Source organism: Penaeus vannamei, unplaced genomic scaffold (assembly GCF_042767895.1).
Source record: "Penaeus vannamei isolate JL-2024 unplaced genomic scaffold, ASM4276789v1 unanchor815, whole genome shotgun sequence".
Taxonomy (NCBI): domain Eukaryota; kingdom Metazoa; phylum Arthropoda; class Malacostraca; order Decapoda; family Penaeidae; genus Penaeus; species Penaeus vannamei.
In genome coordinates this window covers 7501-15000 of record NW_027213819.1, presented here as the reverse complement: position 1 = coordinate 15000, position 7500 = coordinate 7501, and the positions used below count along the sequence as shown (strand labels likewise).

The following is a 7500-nucleotide window of genomic DNA, read 5'->3' as shown; positions in this document are numbered from 1 at the left end:
TCAGCAGGGTCAGGAGAGGCCAGGGCGCCTGTGTGGCACTCGTGCCCCAGTTCAGTTTCAACCTTAATCGTGCGTGGACGCCGTGACGGTTAATCCAAAGCGAATTTAGCTTTTTGGTTATAATTACTGAATTCCGGATTCCAAGGGGAATCATCAGCTCGCCTTTAGACGAGTATAAACAATTCCAAGGGGAATTATCAGCTTGTCAGGAGACGAGCATAACCAACACTGTATACGTAAGTAATTACATTAAAAGTGTAAATTTACGTTGTGTTTATTGTAACCAATTGAAATTATATTGAGATATAATTGTCATATGCAAAACTAGGAAGTATTATATCCATAACACTGAGCCCGCTCCTGAGAGAGTGGAATATAAATCTATTATCCAGTGACTTATACAAAAAGTAGTATAACAACCCCTAAATAGGGGCTAGGTAATAGTTGGTGGCAGCGTAAGGGATTAATAGTGTTAACGATATAATACAAAGTTTGAAAGAATTTTTTCTCAGAGAAGCAGCTCTGTAGACGGCGAGCACCAAGTGGAAATTGTGTTCGTATGTGCGTGAGTGTGACGTCACAAGAACGAGCGAGAACGTGATTGGTCGCTAGAGCATAGTATGAGTGCACGAGAGGGAGCGAGTGTAGCTCATTGGCTCAAGTGAGAGAGAGAAAAGAAAACGCAGTGTGAGTGGCGAGAACGCGTGAGGAAAACGTGACGTCACAAAAAGGGGAGGAGTTTATCAGTCTGAAAGTGGTGACTGTAGAGAGAGGATCAGCGCGGGTTGAGCCTCCGCTATAGCGAATCTTGGTGATTCTATGCTGCTTGGGCGCATGAATGAATGAACTCCTAATAAAGTATTATTTTTAATAATTTACCCTTTAGTATTTAATGATGGGATATATATAATTAATGCATGTTAATAAACAAGTTTCTTAGAATATTAAATACTTGGTCAATAAAGTTTTCTTGCAGGGTTAAAGTGTTTTATGAGTGAAATTATTTTACTAACAACACAACAAAACTTTCCGACCATTACAGTGTACATACATCTCATATTACATCGATATTGGTTTCCTTAATATCTTTTCGCTGGGCAGTGATAGATTTTAACTTACGTGTGAATAACAAGGGTTATACATTACCGATAAGTGAACAACTGTGTAGTACTGGTGTTTAGTGACATTGTGAAAGAACCACAAAGACAATAAACCGCAAGAGAGTTGCGAGGGCCGTGTGCCTGACTCTACTTGTTGTTTTTAAGTGGGAATTAGCGAGTTAGGCTTCGAGGGCCGTGTGCCTGGCTGAGACTTGTAATTCCAAGTGAAAAGAAACTATAAAACTAAAAGGGGAAAGTATTCCTCGAACATTGGAAATAAAAACACAGTGCTACCAGTTAACGTAATTGTGCATGTCCGGGGAAGACAGTAACAGACGGGACACGGCTACTACGGACAGTAGTGACGACGAAGATCCGTTTGTCATAGCGGGGGAGCCAGGTCTACGAGACCTGTTAGGCTCTGTGTACACCAGAGTTGGCGCGGTAGCCGACTTAAGTGACGAGGTACTATCGTCGAGCGTGGATCCCGAGTCAGGAAATTCTGACACTCGCGGGGAATTGACAGATATTTCTAGTTCTCAAGCGGAGAACAGTGCTCTTCAAGAATCTCGTACGTGGGCCGAGGAGACCGGAGACATGGAACAGGTGGTAGAAAATCTGCTGAAGAAGGTTGCAGACTTGGAGGAAAAACTAGAAAGGACTAAACAACCGCCTACAACAACCCAACCACTAGCACCAGATTCCGCCGGGGCCGTGGTAAAGCCTACACCAGTGGAAATGGTGCAAAGAGGTCGATGTGTCCCCCTGTTGATGAGGAATGAGGATGATCTGACCGGAGGCGAATGGATCGCCCAGGTGGAAATAGAGATGGGACGGAACGGTGTCAGGAGAGATGCCGAGAGGGTGAACTTCGCCGCAAGTTACATCCACCCTGATAAGGGAAATGCTAAGGAGATAGCACAAATGATAACCTCCAGGGACATCTCTTGGGAGGAGTTTAAAGAGGGTATTTTGGCAATATTCTCTCAAAAGAGGAAGAACTGGGACGAGTCTTTAAGAGAGGCAGAAAGGTACCAGGATGAATCCTTTGAAGAATGGATTCACAGTAAAAAGGCTCTCCACATGAATTTTACTCTTCTACACGATTGGCCATTTAAGGCAGACCCATTACTCGCCGTAACTATGAGATTCCTTGCAACAACCATGGTTGGTGGTGCTTTAGACAAATACCGAATTGGAGATGAATGGGACATAGCCAAATTGAAAACCATACCATACTCGCAAATCATAAAAGATTACACGAGGTGGGTGGAAAGAAATGGGGAGAAAGACAAACACTTCCAGTCCACCCTACGCCCCAGGTATAAAACCGCTGCAACCGGGAAGGCTCAGGTAGCAGTGGTAAGAGAGGAGAGACCAAGGGAACCTCCAAAGAAGATCTCTTGGCAGAAATCAAGTAGATATTTCTGTAATGTTCATGGGTGGAACAACTCACATCCTAAGGATCGATGCTGGAGCTCCAAGCAGGATCTACCAGCAAGGGGAAGATCTAAGGTTGGTCAAGGCGCTCAACCTAAACAGAAGTTTCCAACGACTGGAACAAAACCTAAGAATCCGGCAAAAGTTAAGTGTTTCTTCTGTGAGGAAAGTGGACATATAGTCAAAGATTGTCCACAAAAGAAAAGCTATGGAGTGGCTAAAGAGTCAAAAAAACTCTTCAGCACCGTCCCAAGAGGGCGGCAACTAAACAGAAGGAATGTAGAAGACAAAGATGTACAGGAAGGAGTAGGACGCTTGATAATTCCTATCTTAGCATCGTCTCTTCCAAGATACATGATGACTGAGGTTAAGGTACCTAATAGTCAAAAGTCTTTTACTGCAGTTTGGGACTCAGGGGCGAGCCCAACATTGGTTAAGTATTCCATGTACAGGGAGCAGGAGGAGGTGAAAGAGAAGGACCACAAGGATCCAAGGAACCTTCCTTCTCCGCTTGTACCACGTGAACTGCTCGTAAGTGGAATACTGGAAGGAGAACCGGTGAAGGCACTAGGGGAGACCCAAATGACCTTCGAAATGGGAGGAAAAATAATCTCTCATAGGTGCTATGTGTTTCAGGACGAGATCATTAACTTTCCTGGGGATTGTGATGTTCTTGTTGGATCGTCCTTAATGCACGAGCATAAATTAATACTAGATTTTGATAAATGGAGAATTTGTCAAGGATCTAAAGTCCTGCAGAAAGGTATGGTAAACCACGAGGGACATAAACCGGTTCAATCACCTAAAGTGGTAGGGAGTCACCAGGTGAATGAGAGTCTGGAGGACCAGAGCAAGAAATCTAAGGAAGATTTGGCAGAGGATCAAATTAACTCTCATGAATATACAGTGGTTTCATTGGAAACTATTACTGTACCTCCAGGTAAGGCAGCTGTGTTACTTGGATGTCTTAAAAGAAAAGGTGGAAAATTGGAGGATGGAACTCCAATAATGATAAAAGCAAATCCATTACAGGAAGATTGTGTTATCATTCCTGTTATATGCACAGCAGAGGATCAGGTGAAGGTCTTAGCTTGTAACTGGGGAAGGGTACCAGTACTAATCCACCAAAAACGGAGGATAGCCCAGGCATTCCCTATAGAAGATACTGATGTGGAACTGTGTGGGAATTTGGACAAGGGCCATAAGGAAAGACAAAAATCATTGGCTAAATTAACAGTAAATGCTGTAATAACTGAAATACCGGACAATGAAGATGAGGATGACCCATTGGAACAGGCACTTCAGATCGACCCTCAACAGGTGAAAGCAGGTCAGGACCCAACTTTAGATGAGGATCGCTTTCAGAAATTACTGAAAGAGTTAAAGGCAGATGAGTGGGTATTATCTCCAAGCCAGAGGAAAGACGCAGAAAGGGTTTTGCGGGACTTTCAGGCAGCCTTTAACTTGAAGGAGGAGCCACTGGGGAAAACAAACTTGGTTAGTCATCGGATAGACACAGTCGATGAACAAAAGGTTTATATACCACCCAGGTTTATTCCTTATGCAGTACGACCAGCCGTGGAGGCAGAGGTCCAAGCCTTAATGGATCAAGGTCATATAAGGGTCAGTTCATCCGAATGGAATGCTCCAATTGTCCTAGTAAAGAGGAAGGATAATTCACATCCAAGGTTGTGTGTGGATTACAGGGCTCTTAATGGTAAAACGAGACCCGAATTTTATCCCTTACCTCTAATTGAAGACATCTTGTATCAAGTCAGTCAAAGTAAATGGTTTTCCACACTGGATTTGAGAAGTGGATATCACCAGGTGCCACTAGACGAGGAATCTAAGGAGAGATCGGCATTCTCTACTCACCTGGGACATTATGAATATAATGTAATGCCTTTTGGATTGTCCAACGCCCCAAGGACGTTTCAAAGACTTATGAACAGAGTGTTCAGTGGTCAAATTGGAAAGGGATTGCAATTATTTTTGGATGATATTGCAATATATAGTGAGGATATCAAAACTCATTTACCCATATTGGCAGAGGCTTTGCAGAGACTGATACAAGCTGGACTAAAGGCTAGTCCTGAGAAATCACACCTATTCCAGAAGGAAGTTAATCTTCTTGGACATAGAGTGGGACATGGGAATGTGAAGCCTGCACTAGACAAGTTAGCGGCAGTACGCAATTTCCCAAGACCCAAGAACCGTAAAGAGGTACGGAGATTCTTAGGGTTAAGTGGCTATTATCGAAGGTTTGTCGATGGATATGCCAAGAAAGCCAACGCTCTAACAAAGTTAACTTCAGAGAAGAATCCTTTCATCTGGGGTGATGAACAGGAAAAAGCCTTTACTATTCTTAGAGAGAACTTGGTTACGGAACCAGTACTCAAAGCACCTGATTTCAGGAAAACATGGTATCTTAGCACTGACGCCAGTCAAGGAGCTATTGGTGCAGTACTTGCTCAAAGGTATGAGGGCCATTTTTGCCCAGTTGCATACTACAGCCGACAGCTGAAGGCAGCTGAAAGTCGGTATACCACCATGGAGAAAGAGGCTCTAGCAATAATAGAGGCCTTAAAAAAGTTTAAACCCTTGGTGTGGGGATTAGAAGTAGTAGTTCTGTCAGACAACAGATCACTTCATTGGTTATTCCACAAAGCGAAGGATGGTAATGCGAGAGTTACGAGATGGGCTCTAACTGCGCAATCCTTTGGGGCAAAAATTATGTACCATCCAGGGAAGCTTAACGCAGCGGCAGATGCTCTGTCCCGGATTGAAGTTCCTGAGGGAATCAACGCCGAGGAGGTGGAACGTACCTCACAAATGATTATCGACGAAGCCGAGAATTGTCAAATTGTTTGTATTCTGGCAGTCGAGTCATCAGGGGAGAAGATTGAGGAAGAACAGGACGAGGAGGAAGATGGACCGCCGTGGTCATTAGAGGAAATGATCAGAGAGCAAAGACAAGATCCTCTATATGGGCCTGTAATCCGATATCTCCTGGACAAGACTGAAATCAATCGAAAGAAGGTGGACCCGAATTTGGAGGTGAAGGACTTCTTTATGGACCAAGAGTTACTTTACAAACAGATTCAACACCGGAATTCGATGAGGGAAGTCGAAGAAGTACTTTGTGTGCCTAGGAGCTTAGTTCCTAAAGCCCTAGCACTAGTTCACTTAGCACCACTGGGAGGCCATGGGGCAGAAGAAAGGACCAAGTTTCGTGCTAAAAGACTATTCACTTGGCGTGGAATGGACAAAGACATTAGTAGGTATTGTCAACAATGTCTTACATGTCAAAGGTTTAAGGGTAGAGGCCATCCCTTAACTCCTTTAAGAAGGTATCCAGTACCAGAGGAACCTTTTCAGACTCTAGCTATGGACCTGATGGGACCATTTCCCCTTACGGAAGGGGGAAATAAGTACATACTGGTGGTTACGGATTTCCTCACCAGATTTGCGGTAGTGGAAGCACTCCCTGATAAAACCGCAGAGGCAGTAGCTAAGAGTATTTATCCAATATTCCTGCAATATGGAGTCCCAAAGACAGTCTTAACTGACCAAGGAAGGGAATTCAGGAATAAACTTCTAAGATGCATGGCGAAGACCTTAGGGTATGATCATCGTCAGATTGTGGCATATCACCCTGCATCAAATGGACTCTGTGAGAGGACAAATCAGCAGGTATTAAGCATCTTACGTGGTCTAGTGGAAGGTAAAGAACACTACTGGGACCAGTATTTAGCAGAGGCACAGTTAGCCTTGAATTCAGCCTATCATAGTGCTATTGGAGATACGCCATACTATGTGATGTTTGGTAGGGATGCGGAATGGTGGACAAGACCCATCACAAGTTATAGACTACCCAGTGAGGACTTCGTGGCAACACGAACCCGAAGATCTCAAGAAGTCTATGAATATGTGAGAGACAATCTGCTAAGGGCAGCAGATAGACAGTGTCGAACTCAATTGAAGAAATCAAAGGACACTTCACTACGGGAAGGCACAAGAGTTTTTGTGAAAGCCATTAGAAAGAAAGGGGATACAAAATTATCACCCAAATGGGAAGGACCATACCGGGTTACCAAGGAGGTAAAACCCTATGTCTATCAGTTAAGAGACTTGCAAACTAGGGAGTTTAGAGAAGTCCATTTGGAAAATATGAAGGTGGCTTTGGAAGCAACCATACCAAGAGCACTAGCTCCAGGAGCTAGGAGACCATATCCGGAGATGAGACCAGACGAGGAGTCTATCATCCCTGAAGGCAATCCGGAGGAAGAAGACGAAAGGGAAATGGAGTACCTTATGAATTATCCTAGACCAGTTGGCGATGGAGCCGAAACGGTGCAAAGGACGGAAGCTCAACCTTCATGGGAAGAGGATGAGGGACCGGATGTAATTGTGGAGGATGAATTCAATAAAGAGTCTATTCCAGGAACAGCCAATAATTGTTGTAAGATGAGAATGGATATCACAAACAATACAGATTCCAACAATGCTTCTGCAAATAACGCTGAGGGCGAAAGGAGAATGAATGATGGAATGAATGAAACTCATGGGAGGAATGTTAGTTCTGAGCATGCGGGTAGGGAACCTATGCATGGGAGACGTACTAGCGGACGTACAAAGTATGGACCCGGATATTATGCACGGTTGCACGAGGGACCATAGTAGAACTAACCATAACTAGACATGATCACATATGACCACATGACACACCAACACGTATTTTACATAAACATTTTGTTGGAAAGGACGTGGTGGTTACCAACATGGAATTAAAATGTTATGCTTCTTGCAGATATTGAACCATGTTGGGAGGGATGTGCATGCTGATCCTGGGAGCCTGCCTGTGGATGGTTTGTCAGGCGGAGAGCAATCCACCTCTTCTTCGGCCGGGGGTAGCCCTTATTAGTAGAGAGGAGAAGGTTCTCACCGAGAATATCCACTG

At 44.1% G+C, this 7500-nt stretch overlaps 1 protein-coding gene across 1 annotated transcript in view; it reads left to right on the top strand.

Annotated features, from left to right (window-relative positions):
- Positions 1–7500, top strand: part of LOC113820249 (uncharacterized) — a 10094-nt gene that overhangs the window by 265 nt on the left and 2329 nt on the right. Inside the window, exons 1-2 of the mRNA XM_070119850.1 lie at positions 1–236; positions 7351–7500. The exon at positions 1–236 is cut by the window's left edge and continues 265 nt beyond it; the exon at positions 7351–7500 is cut by the window's right edge and continues 2329 nt beyond it. The gene's annotated coding sequence lies outside the window, so the exon portion shown is untranslated. The remainder of the gene's footprint in view (positions 237–7350) is intronic.